Below are 12,204 nucleotides of genomic sequence, written 5' to 3'. Positions count from 1 at the left end.
GGCATTGCAGGTGGCTGAGACAGAACAATGCAGCCCCAGAGCGCACTGGCACGCTGAGCTCCGCTCCGCTGGGAGGGATCCTGCTCCCTCCCTCCTCGCTGCAGAATCCTTTCCAGAACCGCCTGCAGTCTTCTGCATTTGTCTGCTCCTTCACTGCCTTGACAGCCAGTATTATAGTTATTTAGATGTTGTGTAACTGTATTACTTAATGTTTGCACAGTGCTTTGAATATGTGAATTGCTATCCAGCTATTCAGTGTTATTATTTCCATTAGGATGAGCCATAAAAGCACATTGAAAAAGACGGTGCTTAAGTTGAATAACCTCCTTTGAAAGGGAATAGCAAATCCATCAAGATGTTCCACTACCTAAATATTTGAAATTATGTCTGCATTTGCAGTACACACACATACATTGACATGCATATTATTTTATTTCAAGGATCAGTATACTGGTTCAACTAGTCCTTCAGTTTATTACTATCAAAGAGAAAATATAAAACCCTACACCATGAATATAATAAAGGTTTGGTTAGGTTAAAATTTAATAGCATGTCTTAATGACAGTATTAAGAAAACCAGCCTTGGAAATCAAAATTAATTACATTCTTTGATGTCACTCTAATGTCTCAACTTTGTATCTTGTACAGGTCAGACTAGTTTTATCAATTCAGGAAAATAAGGCAGAAAGGTTGTACAAATGTAATTATACTATTAACATTTTAAATACACAAATTGTAATGTGTATACTGGAACCAAAGTAAAATTACTTTTCTAAGGATAACTGCTAAGAAGAGTCATGCCTCTCAGTTTAAAACTAAGCATATGATGAATTGTGTCAGTATGACTACAATAGTATAGACTAATACTTTATGGCAGCTTGACTTGCTATATCAAGAATTCTGTGGGTTTGAAAAGCTGCACAGTCAATCAATTTTTATAAAAACAAAACACCACAAACAACTGTTTTCTGACCATATGTGCATAGATAATTCCAATCCTCCCAGAGATTCATCTCCGAGAGAAACACTAGCTAGAATAAAGTTTCCTAACTTAAAAGTAATTAGGAAGGAATTAATTAAAAAGACACTCCACAGAAGACTGATAATAGTTGTGGTGGATATAGAAGCATCTATGTTTGCACAGAGAGGTTTTTTTATAATACATAGGAAAAAAGAACAAAACTACCTGTTAGAAGCCAGTCCATTTCTTCCAACTGTAGCTTTTCATTTAATGACTTATGCCTCTGTTTACCATGTATGCCTTATTTAAAAAGATTGATAGATTAATATTACCGAAGTGATAGCTTCAAAGAACATGTCACATCTGATGACAGGGTATGTTTTCTTTATAGATGAAATCCAATGAAACATTTACTTTTTAACACACAATCTAAGGGTCTCGGTTCACCTTTGTTGGTTCGGAGGAAGTCTGGAAGTACCCATGGGTTGAGCACTCTAACAAATCATCAGGAAAGCTGGAGGTTGTGAAAAAAAGTTGGATTGCATTAGTATTTAGTCCATGTTTTTTTACTATAGGTTTAAAGAATTAATCAATGTTTGAGAAAAAGGATTCTGAGACTCATGTTGATATCTCCATCCTTCTGAATCAGTCACTAGAGTGTCTGTTACAGCCGATGAAGGAAAATGGGCATTTTTAGAGATAATTTATCCCAATGTAGATTGCAAAATGAAACAGACAGACTTCCATATGGGGAGACTGGAATGAATAGTAAAATTATGAGACAAATAGATTCCACATTGGCTCCAATGCTGTGATCAGTAATTAGTTGTCATGATTGTTTGTCTAAAAGAGAAGACAAAATGTCTAGAACATTTCTGTGTTGTCTTCCTCTCACCACCTCAGCTAATAGAAAGAACAGTCTTAGGAGAGGAAAGGCAGGCACCTTAAATCCCTGCATGAGGCTGGCTTGATGGCTGCAGATTTATTCAGGAAATAGAAGCTGCAGTTTAACATCCCATCTCTGGTTTTCCCAGCTGTCCTCACTTAGCTGCTTGGCACTTCCCTAGGCCAAGAACCCTTGGGAGACTGCCCTGGATAAGGGAAGACATCCAGGAGAACAGAACAGCTTCTCCTCTTTTTTCATTTTGGCAGAAAATAGGGAAAATTTTCCCCTAAAGGTCAAAGTAAAAACAGTTTACAAAAAAAACCCAAACAAACAAAAAAAGCTCTGTAATGAGCAGAATTTTCAGATTTTCTCCTCCCATCTCTGAGGCTTCCCTTCATCAGACCAGTGAGATGGTAGATACATAAACACCATTGCTGTCTCTGTCCTAGCATCCTTTCAGCTTCAATTTGGACCTTCTCTGCAGATTCCACTGGTGTTATCTCTCTCTTTGTTAGAGTTGTTCATTAAACACTTCCAAAAGGAAAGACAGAGTGACTCAAGTCTGTGCCATTATGAGGCTGTTTCCTCTTCACTCATCTTCCTGGACCTCACCATGTGTTTCTTCCCTAATCACTGTTGGCCTTTGGGCATGGACTGGCTCTCACAAGGGATATCCACATTGCTAGAAAAATGAGTAGAATGGGGAAAATTCAAACCCTGAACCTGTAAATATCCACATTACTTGCTACTTATTCCTGATTCTTCCTTTCTGATATTTCTGATATCTTCCTTTCAGCAGCAGTGTAGATGTCAGCACAGTGTCCATGAAATCCCTGGTATGACAGCATCGATTGCTTCATAAGCTCTGCCTGAACAACTATTCAATGATAGTTCTCTGTTCAGGGAGCTCTGAAGAGCTCATCCTTCCTTGCAGAGCCTTACACTTTCACTTCTAAACAAAACCCTTGGCAGCCTTGCACATGTACCAGAAGAGCTCTGCACAACACAAAGTACATTGTGGCTTTCCTCATGGCTGAAGGTCACATCTCAATCAGTTAAGGAAGAGCCTGTATTTTCTTCCAGATGCTTTTCATACACAATTACAATATGGGCTGAGGTAACCTCTGTCTTTTTCTTAGACTAAGTACTCTGAAACAGCAATAAGCTGTTGAAATTCAAGTCATATCTTCCATCAAAGATATGACTTCACTCTGCTCAGAAACACTGTCTGGGGACAGCCAAAAAGGAAAAGTATTTTGCTGATCTTCTGGCACCTCCAGGAAGACTAATGAATCCATCATGGCAAGGTCAGAAAAGGCAGCACCACATCACTTCCAAGCCACTGCCACAGGAGCACAGGAATTATTTTAATCTCGAAATTTCTCTTTCAGCTTTTCAATTTAGCAGGCAGCTGCCTTTTGCAAAAAGGTTTGCATGCAAGAGAGGTTTGGGCTGAAATAATTTAGTGATGTGGAAGGATGGAGCAAAGGAAGTGAAGGAAGAGATGGAGGGAGAAACTGTAGTGGATATAAAGTCACAGACTTTATTTCCTCCACACCCATGATGGGAGGAAGTTAGAAGGCACATCCTTGTTGCAGAGAGAGTTCCTCTGAGAACAGATAATCAGAGAAAGCTGTCATTTATCAAGTCACTCTGGCTGTCACTGTGCTGCTATTATCTCTGACTCAGTTCCAGCATTTCTGCATCAAATAGTATTAACACCAGCCTTGTGGAAATTATTGTTTCTTTGTTATATAAAAAGTTATCAGATACATGCTATTCCTTTTATCTAAATAGTTTCTGCTATTTGGTTTAAAAGCAAGCAGGAAATAAAGGAAGCAGGAGGGAGACAGTTCTGAGAGCACAGAAGTGAAAACACAAATATTTATTGTAGAGAGATGTTTATGTAGAGTGGGCAGGTATAAAGAAAAAGTGTAATTTATAAAAGAGCACGGGTAGTCAAGGGGAAGATGCCATTGCAGAGGAGTTGGACTAGGTGACCTTTAAGGGTTCCTTCCAACCCAAGCCATGCAAGTGTTCTGTGATCAGCTGGGTGGTTCTGAGGCAGCCCTGAGATGGCACATTCTGCAATGCCCATTTTACTTTTAAGGCAAAATGAAGGAATGGTGTCCAATTACCCCTTTCTACAAACTGTCACTAAGAAGAGTTGTACATCTGTTTTCAGAGCAGACAAATATTCTCAACAGCAATATCCAGCATTCTGGGGGGCTCTGCAAAATTAAATACATTTTGCACTAAGTCAACATTAGGATTGGAATAAATATACCCATTTCTTCTCAGCATGCCGGTGTGAGTTGAAGAATAAAACAGATTCTACCTAGATTCCTAATCTGGAATGTTTAGATGTCATCAGTAACTAATATTAATTCTAAGTCATCGATTGGCTGAGAGACCTTTTAAATCTTAACTCATAAGACAGATTATTGCATCAATTGGCTTACAGACAAATTTTGTAGTGAAGAATCAGCCAGGTATTCTTCCAACTACTGATAAATTTAAGGTCTAAAGAACATGATGAAGGGATTTCTAGTGAGGTAAAGTTCAGCTTGTTGAATGACAGCTGTGCAAGCTGTTTTTTACAGTAGCTCTGCAGAGGAAAGTACTAGACAAGTACAATGACAAAATGTGAAAGATAAGTACCAGCCAAACTCCTACCTTTGTATATTGCTGCTCAAAAAACATCTCACTGGGTTACTGTTCTTCACTTATTTCCTGTTCTTATTCCCCCACCCTAGTACCTCTACTTCAACCCTACCTATGAACTACAAGAACCAGAGATTTTCAAATTCCAAAGTGCATCAGAAAGCTGCAACTGTGCAGCAATGCCTAGGACTTCTGCCAGTGCAAAAGAAATCAGATTCTCTTTGAATAGCAGCTGAAGGAGAAATACAGACCTTATCACACAGAAAAGCACTAAGCTCTCTCCTGGCAGCCCACTGGTTTACACTGTATGTTGCATTGTTAGTCTTGTCTTCTGAAAACACTCAGAAACACCCAGCAAGAGTGAATTGCACAGTATCCAAAGGAATTTTACAGACAAATAATTGACCTGTTATTAGTGTAGATGGCATGGAGCTTCATATCCCACCAGACGTGGTTGTCAGCAGCAGGAGAGCAGCTGCAGTCTCTCTTTTTGGAGCTGGCACACAATGTCCTCTCTGGGAGCCCAGAGTACTCCTATGCCCCTGAAAGAAATAATTTCATTTCTGTCAGATAGTTATGATGAGAAAATAATTAGGAATATTGTGGGTGTTTCACCACATATTTGGTTTTTGTGAGATAGTTCCGTATAGAAGGAAAAAACATGGCTTAACATAAAATTTGTAAAGGAAAGTTATATAACCTTCCCACTGATATAACAGTTCATTTTATCTATTTTCAAGCTCAAGAGAAATACTTTTGTTCCTTACCATTCATGTCTCTCTATAAATTTGTCAGTGGGAATGTGACAGTGTCACTCACTCAAAGGCAGCACCATCCCAAGGAATATTTTGCAAGTGTTACATCACAGGAAAAATAAGCACCTGACAAACCCCATCCTTGGAGAGGTCACTCGCTGTGTAGCAGCAGAAACGGCTTCCAATGCAATCAGTTGTCTAAGGACTTTTCCAGAAATAAGTCTCACAGAGCCCTGACAGTGTTTAGTGCTGTAGAACTGAGGCTAAGATGTGGTCTCTGCCTAAAAACATCAAGGAAGTTGGAGATAAAAATTGTGTTCAACACTTAATGCTTCATAGTTCCAGACAATCTTGAGCTCTGTGGTCTATTTCCCTATTTCATTTTGAACTTATTTCATTTATTTTATGGCTGCTAGTTAGTAGATATAGATATATAGATATATGCATATATATAGGTATATAAATAGTGTGTGCTGGTACTGACTACTTACTTGCTGAGAATCCTTCCTCAGTGTGTTATGATTTTAACAAAGCCTGTGAAAGAAAGACAAAAAGATGGAGTGACAAAATCTCATGTCAAAGAATTTTCCTTTGTAGAATGAAAGGACGGGGAGTAGATTATTATGAAGAATGGAAACAGAATTAAAAATAAAATAGAAAGAAAGGGATGAAAAATTAGATTTTGGGGCTAAATATGCTGTCTTCTTTACTTTAAAGGCTACCAGAGAGGTTCACAAGATGGATGGTTTATATTTCTGACAGTAATACTTTTACAGTTTATCTGAAACACACTTCTACCCCAAAGCGTACCTTTTCTCCCTCTATTATCCTAATATGAAACAAAATTTATTCTGACTGCATGAGTAGAAGATGACTGTAGTGAAAAACTCCAGTGACAGTAAAATAGGAACCTTTAAGTGCCTCAACAAATTAGTGAACCCAACACTTTCATTTTCTCACAGGTTTGAATTGGTCTCTTTGCTATTACATGTGTTAAAAGAGCTTCATGGTCATTTTGTCAAGGCAAAAAATGAGTCCATGAGCACTGTTGGTCCATAACCCAAACATAGAAACATTAGAAGAGATTTCTGAAACAGCCAAGTGCCTGCTCAAGGAACTAGGAGATTAAGAACATAATCCAAGGTGGAGATGGTTCTTAATTCTGATAAAGCTGTAATTTCCATGTTCCTTTCTACTCTGGTGATTTTAGAGCATTTTTGAGGGGGGAGTGCCATCCTCCTCTTCACCTTTTATACCTCAGTTTCACAGAAAGCCCATCTGCCTGTTTCTAAGTAAAAACATATTTCCACATTCTTTTATAATAATTTAAGGGGGGTGAGCAACACTGCCTATCCTTCCAGTTACAACACAAGTATCCAGAAAGAGAAAACTGTTGGTGAAGGTAAACTGCATACAGCAGTAGACTGGAACTAGCTCTACTAGAAAGATACTCGAGTGAAATTCCTTGCTCCTGCCCCAAATTGTTCCTTTGTCTAGAACTAATTTATGTAGAATTGGAAAATAATCTGGGGAGAGACTTCATAAGCATTATGGTTAAAAACCTTTATCTTCACTGATGGCCTATTCAAAACTTTCAGTAATGTTTGGCTTATACATTTGATAAGAACTTTAATGGAAATACTTTCACATAATGTATTTCAGTAACAAAGAGAGAAATGAGGCCTTTACAGGGCAAACAATAATACATATTTTTCACTGTACTTACTGTATTTTTAACATTTCCTGCCTTTGTTTGTAAAACTCACAGTACCAGGGCTGCTTCAACAGTTGAAGTTTTCTCAATGACTTTGTCAACTTCATTGTCTTTCAGCATTATTCAAATATTCTCAATTAATTTTAGAGTAATGGGAATTTTGGAAAGCAGAGATTGAAGTGAATATTTGATGAAGTAATGGTAAGTCAACAGTATAAGCATGGCTTGATTATGGAAATGAAATTTGGGCAGGGAATTAAACTATTAAAGCAGAAAATGTCTAATTAAATGGAAACCATGCATTAAACGTCACTTATTCTTTACACGAGAATTATTTTTCAAGTTCTATTTAAGTAGTATTATGCAGCAACATAGAATTAAAAATCTAACACAACCTTCAAATTATAAAAGGCATCCTACTTCTAATAGGAAATAGCAGCCCACTTCTAAAAGGAAAAAACAGCCTATGTGAGTGACTTCCATTAAGTAAAACAAATATTTTCATTTTTAAAATATATTTGATGTTTTATGTTCAGCATACAGAACACAGAACTGATTTCAAGGAAAAAGTAAGACCAATAAGAAAATGCATTCACAAGTGTATGAAGTATTTACATATCTTCTAGATAGTAGAGGAAATGCTCTCAGCTCCTGAATGCTTCATAAACACTAGCATGCATATTCTATTAAGTTTATATCCAAAAGCTCATCATCTGCTTATTATTTACTGAATGTCACTCTCCCAGTTAACACATTTCAGTAATTCAGTCCCAAATCAGAAACAATTGCATGTGATTTGCATTTACAAAAGATCACGAATAGAAGAAAGTCAGTCCGCCGATATTGCAGGGACTGATGGCAATGCTTGCCAGCCCCTAATGCCAGAGACAGGGATGACAGATTGATCACCTCATTTTCTAGCAGAAGGTCATAGAATCACAGAATTGTAGGATCATAGGAGCCTAGAATGGGTTGGGTTGGAAGGGACCTTAAAGACCATCTCATTCCAACACCCCTGCCAAGGGGATACCCTTCACCAGGCCAGGCTGCTCAGAGCCCCATCCAGCCTGACCAGCCAGGGATGGGGCATCCAAACTTCTCTGGGCAACCTGTGCCAGTGCCTCACCACCCTCTGATGGATTCCTCATGATAGACATTGCACCCTCCTATATTTAGGGCCCTTTATCCTGATGCTCAGCTTTGTCCTCAAGTGAGACAAACAATTCAAATGTTGCATCAGCAGTCTTTGTGTCACTGCAATGTCTCAGAGGCTAAATGATAGTGTAGGATGGTGGTGTGGCTGATTAAACTAAGAACAGAGACAGGTTTCCTGTCTCATCCTCATGACTGAGTGTAAGATCACCGAAAGAAAAACACAGGGACAGATTATTTGGTTAGGAATAATTTTTCCAAAGAGAATGAACCTTTGTTCACATTCGATAAGTGGTTTCAGGTGTAAAAAAATAACTGAAAAAAAAAAAAAAGAAAATTATTTGTTTTTTCATTTTTAGATGAAGAAATGTGATTTTTTTTTTTAATTTAAAACCCTTTTTAAAAATTATAGTTTTGTTTTTATATATATAATTTTATTCCCGAGGGGAAAATTTGATTGCTTGAATATCAAAGTGAAAAATCTGTTAGAATTACATGTTTTTAGTCTACTTACAGTCTAACCACCACACAAACCACAGCAACTAGCTGAAGATGGGAGACATAGGTAGTCAGCAATTGCAACTTCCTAGGAGTTTAAATTTTGCCAAACTATTTCCAAGTATGTTCACGAATGCTTGAAAAGATCTCAAGAGACCTCTAATAGGGTATGAAGGTGTCCTACCCAAATTTGACATGTCTGAAGAGAGCTCAGAAGAATTTGCTTTAAAATTTAATGCTTGCTGCAAAAAGCTCTTATGTTTTTAAGTTCAATTAATTTCTCAATGGTTGTTTGGTAATTTTATGCATCATCCTAAATAGCCTGACAATACTATATTCTTGTAAAAACTACCTGGAACTCATCCCACAGCACAAACAGGAACAAAAACTGATGGCAGATTCTTCTCAGAACACCTGTAAGATCAGGAACATGAATAACTAAACATCAGCATAGCACAATTATTTTAAAAGTTGTTCTAGCTGGCTAGCATAATTACCCATGTCACCCCAAACCAATTTTTCCAGCGGAGTTTGCATCTCCAGATCAGCACTAAAGTGCTGAGTATAGCTAACACATTTGGGGCATCAGGGAATTTAAAGACTGAGAAAAGCTGTTGAGGAGAGGAAGTAATGGTGGTTAATACCAAATGAGATCAAAAGAAACCCATCAGTATGAAATGGGCTGTGTAGAATATCTCCCAGTATGGCAATTGCACTAATGAGCATCCAGTTTCATGAGGCCAAGTTGTTACAGACACTGGACTGTGTTACTAATTACACCCTATGAAATATAAACAACTTATAAATGTAGAAAATCTGCTCTAAATCCTGCAGTCAGCTAGCACGTAGATGTAGACTCACTAGGAGGATAATGGTGTGAATTTCCTTGCTCCCCAGGTTCTGACATGGGAGAGTCAACATGCATGGATCAACAAGAAAAGGGGGCAGTGAAATACCTGTGTTAATGTAGGGAAGAGTTCTTCAGCTCTGGAGCAGAAAGCCAGGTCAATTATGCATGATTCAGGACATATTATGATGGCAAAAGGATCTGAGCACAGGAAATTCCGACCAGTGAGATACAGGTAGGAACCGTGATTCACTCTCCACGAGCTATAAGGGACATTCTGACTAACACCTCTGTACATGGCCCAATCAGCATCTGTAAAACAAACCAAATCTATCCAAAACTTCTTTTGTGACAGTAACACACTGCCAGAAGCACATGGGTGGAAGCTGTTACAGTTGCATGGCCCCAGCATAGCCAGACCCAGAGCTCTTCTGAGAGCACTGAGGAAAGATTGTTGTTCCCTTAGACCCTTCTTAAGTGATGCTTTGAAGTCCCAACAGACCTTTGTTCTTGTCCCTTAAGAGACTTTCACGTGGCTTTTGAGACTTGTAGGATAAGCAATTGTTTTAAAATAAAAGAGAGTCAATTTGGATTAGACATGAGAAAGAGGTCTTTCATAATGAAGCCAGCATACATTGCCCAGAGAATGCTGGATGTCCCATCCCTGAAAACATTCGAGGTCAAGTTGGACTGGGTCTTGAGTAACCTCTTCTAGTTGAAGATGTCTCTGCTTCTGGCAGGGGACTTGAACTGCATGGTCTTCAAAGGTCCCTTCCAACACAAACTATTGTATGATTCTACAGTTCTACATCGCTGCAGATGTTTTCAGCTGTTTGAGCTCAACAAGTACACCAGCAACACCAACAGAACCAGCAACAACACCAGCAGAACTAAAGAATATTCAGGACAAGGAGTCAAGACAGAGGAGATCAGGCAGAAAGAAACACAAGGATTTCTCTAGAATTACTCTCTCACAGTTCATTTTGACCTAAGGCCACAATTTTCTCCCTTTCTTGACATTATATTAGTTTTGCTAATATATAATGAGTAAATTTCTTCCTTGCCCATTGAAATAATTGACAAAGTATATATAGTCTATAAGTAGACTCCATCTCCTTTCACTTCTCCTTTTTGGAAAGGAACACATCACCTGCTTTCTCCTTGTATTGTAACAAAAAATGTTATAGGAAAATACAAAGGGAAAAGAAGAATCTTCTCTGGATAAATGTCCAGATTTCTTCCTTTATATGGCATATTAGATGCCACGCATGTAGCTGGTGATTCTAAAAGCTATACCTGCTTTTCAGTATTATCTTACTGTTGTCAAAGGAAGCTTTTTGTAAATAATTGCTTTTGGAAAAATATTTTGGAAAAAAAAAAACATTTTACAGGCTTCCATGACTGCTACAGTGTTTTGATTCATTCTTTGTTTACATCTGCTTTCAGTCTTTGTGTCCCCTCCTTTGAGAATCCACCTAGTCCATGCTGATTTTCAAAAAATTGATTGGGAATTTCATGTTACAGCCTTCCTCTTAAGAAAAAAAAAAAGGGGGGGGCGGAGCAGGACATTTGATTTTGTTGTTCTTTCCCTGGAAAGATTTATGAAGTACAGGATATAACTATAGCAGATGTGAATAAAAAACAGAGCTCCCAAGTCATATGTGCTACACAGTTATTTCACTGAATAAGAGGAGTTTTTCCTTTCATTGCTTCATCATAGTTTGTTCCAGCTCTTGGCTAGTATTTCCAGTAAACCTCATAGACCCATATGAACCGTAGAAAAAAAGACACATAGATCTAATCTCCATTCAGCAAAACGCAGAGTACCTTTACAGCTAACAAAATTAAAACACATGGTTCAATACCCTTGAACAATTTTCTCAAAGTTATATTATCATTTCATATTTTCTGTTTCATATTTGACATTTTATATCTTTTTAGTTGCAGATCCAATTCCAACTACGTGCCTAAAACCCTGGGTGTGTCCTTTTAATCATCCTTAGTTATGAACCAACTGAAAAGATTCTTGCTATGGGTGAACCACACAAAGATTACACCTACAAAAATACATGTTTATTGGAGATTTCCTCATGAACTGGTCATGAGTACAAATCCATGTTAGCAGATGTTGCCCCTGACAGTTTGAAAGCTGCTTGAGATTTCCTAAGAGCATTTTCTTCGGGGGAAAAATAAACTGTAGAAGCAAAGAGAAGTCTGTTGTCTTTCTCTCCAGCCTGTTTTCAAAGGCAATGATACTTGACTGTTCCAGCACTGAAGCATCATAATGAGGAGGCTTCTCCCATCTGGCCTTAGCTGATTCAGACATATCTTTCAGTCTTCTGGCTTTTCACCCCAGTTTATGATATGAGGAGAAGCTGTTCATGTTACTGACTTTCCAGTCTGATTTTTGTGTGAATTGTGACAATGGGCAAGGATCTGCATAGGCTTTAGAATTGGTTGGATAAGTCCATTCTCCTGTGAAGAGAACTAGCCTTTGCCCTTTCTATGCATTTTTACAGTGACTTTTGGGGACATGTAATTCAGAGGGAATCAATTCACTGATTTTTACAAAATTTACCACGCATTCCAAAATTTTTGCTGTTTCAAATAAAAGATCATTTGAAAGGAAAAATATGCACAATTGCAGTGATTTCTGGTTTTCCTCTTTACTACTTCTGGGTTTCTTCCTTTACTGCCATGTCTCCTCCATTTCCTATGTCCCTCTGT

The 12,204-nt window shown here is 38.0% G+C and overlaps 1 long non-coding RNA gene across 1 annotated transcript in view; it reads right to left on the bottom strand.

Annotated features, from left to right (window-relative positions):
- Positions 1 to 4,999: 4,999 nt before the first annotated feature.
- The window catches only part of LOC116992054, a 28,880-nt gene continuing 21,675 nt past the window's right edge, over positions 5,000 to 12,204 (bottom strand). Inside the window, exons 2-3 of the long non-coding RNA XR_004416990.1 lie at positions 5,758 to 5,800; positions 5,000 to 5,053 (exon numbers count right to left, since the gene is read on the bottom strand). This is a non-coding gene — a long non-coding RNA (uncharacterized LOC116992054). The remainder of the gene's footprint in view (positions 5,054 to 5,757; positions 5,801 to 12,204) is intronic.

Source organism: Catharus ustulatus, chromosome 2, assembly GCF_009819885.2.
Source record: "Catharus ustulatus isolate bCatUst1 chromosome 2, bCatUst1.pri.v2, whole genome shotgun sequence".
Taxonomy (NCBI): Eukaryota; Metazoa; Chordata; class Aves; order Passeriformes; family Turdidae; genus Catharus; species Catharus ustulatus.
Note: the sequence above shows the minus strand (reverse complement) of the source record. Positions and strands in the feature narration are given on the sequence as shown.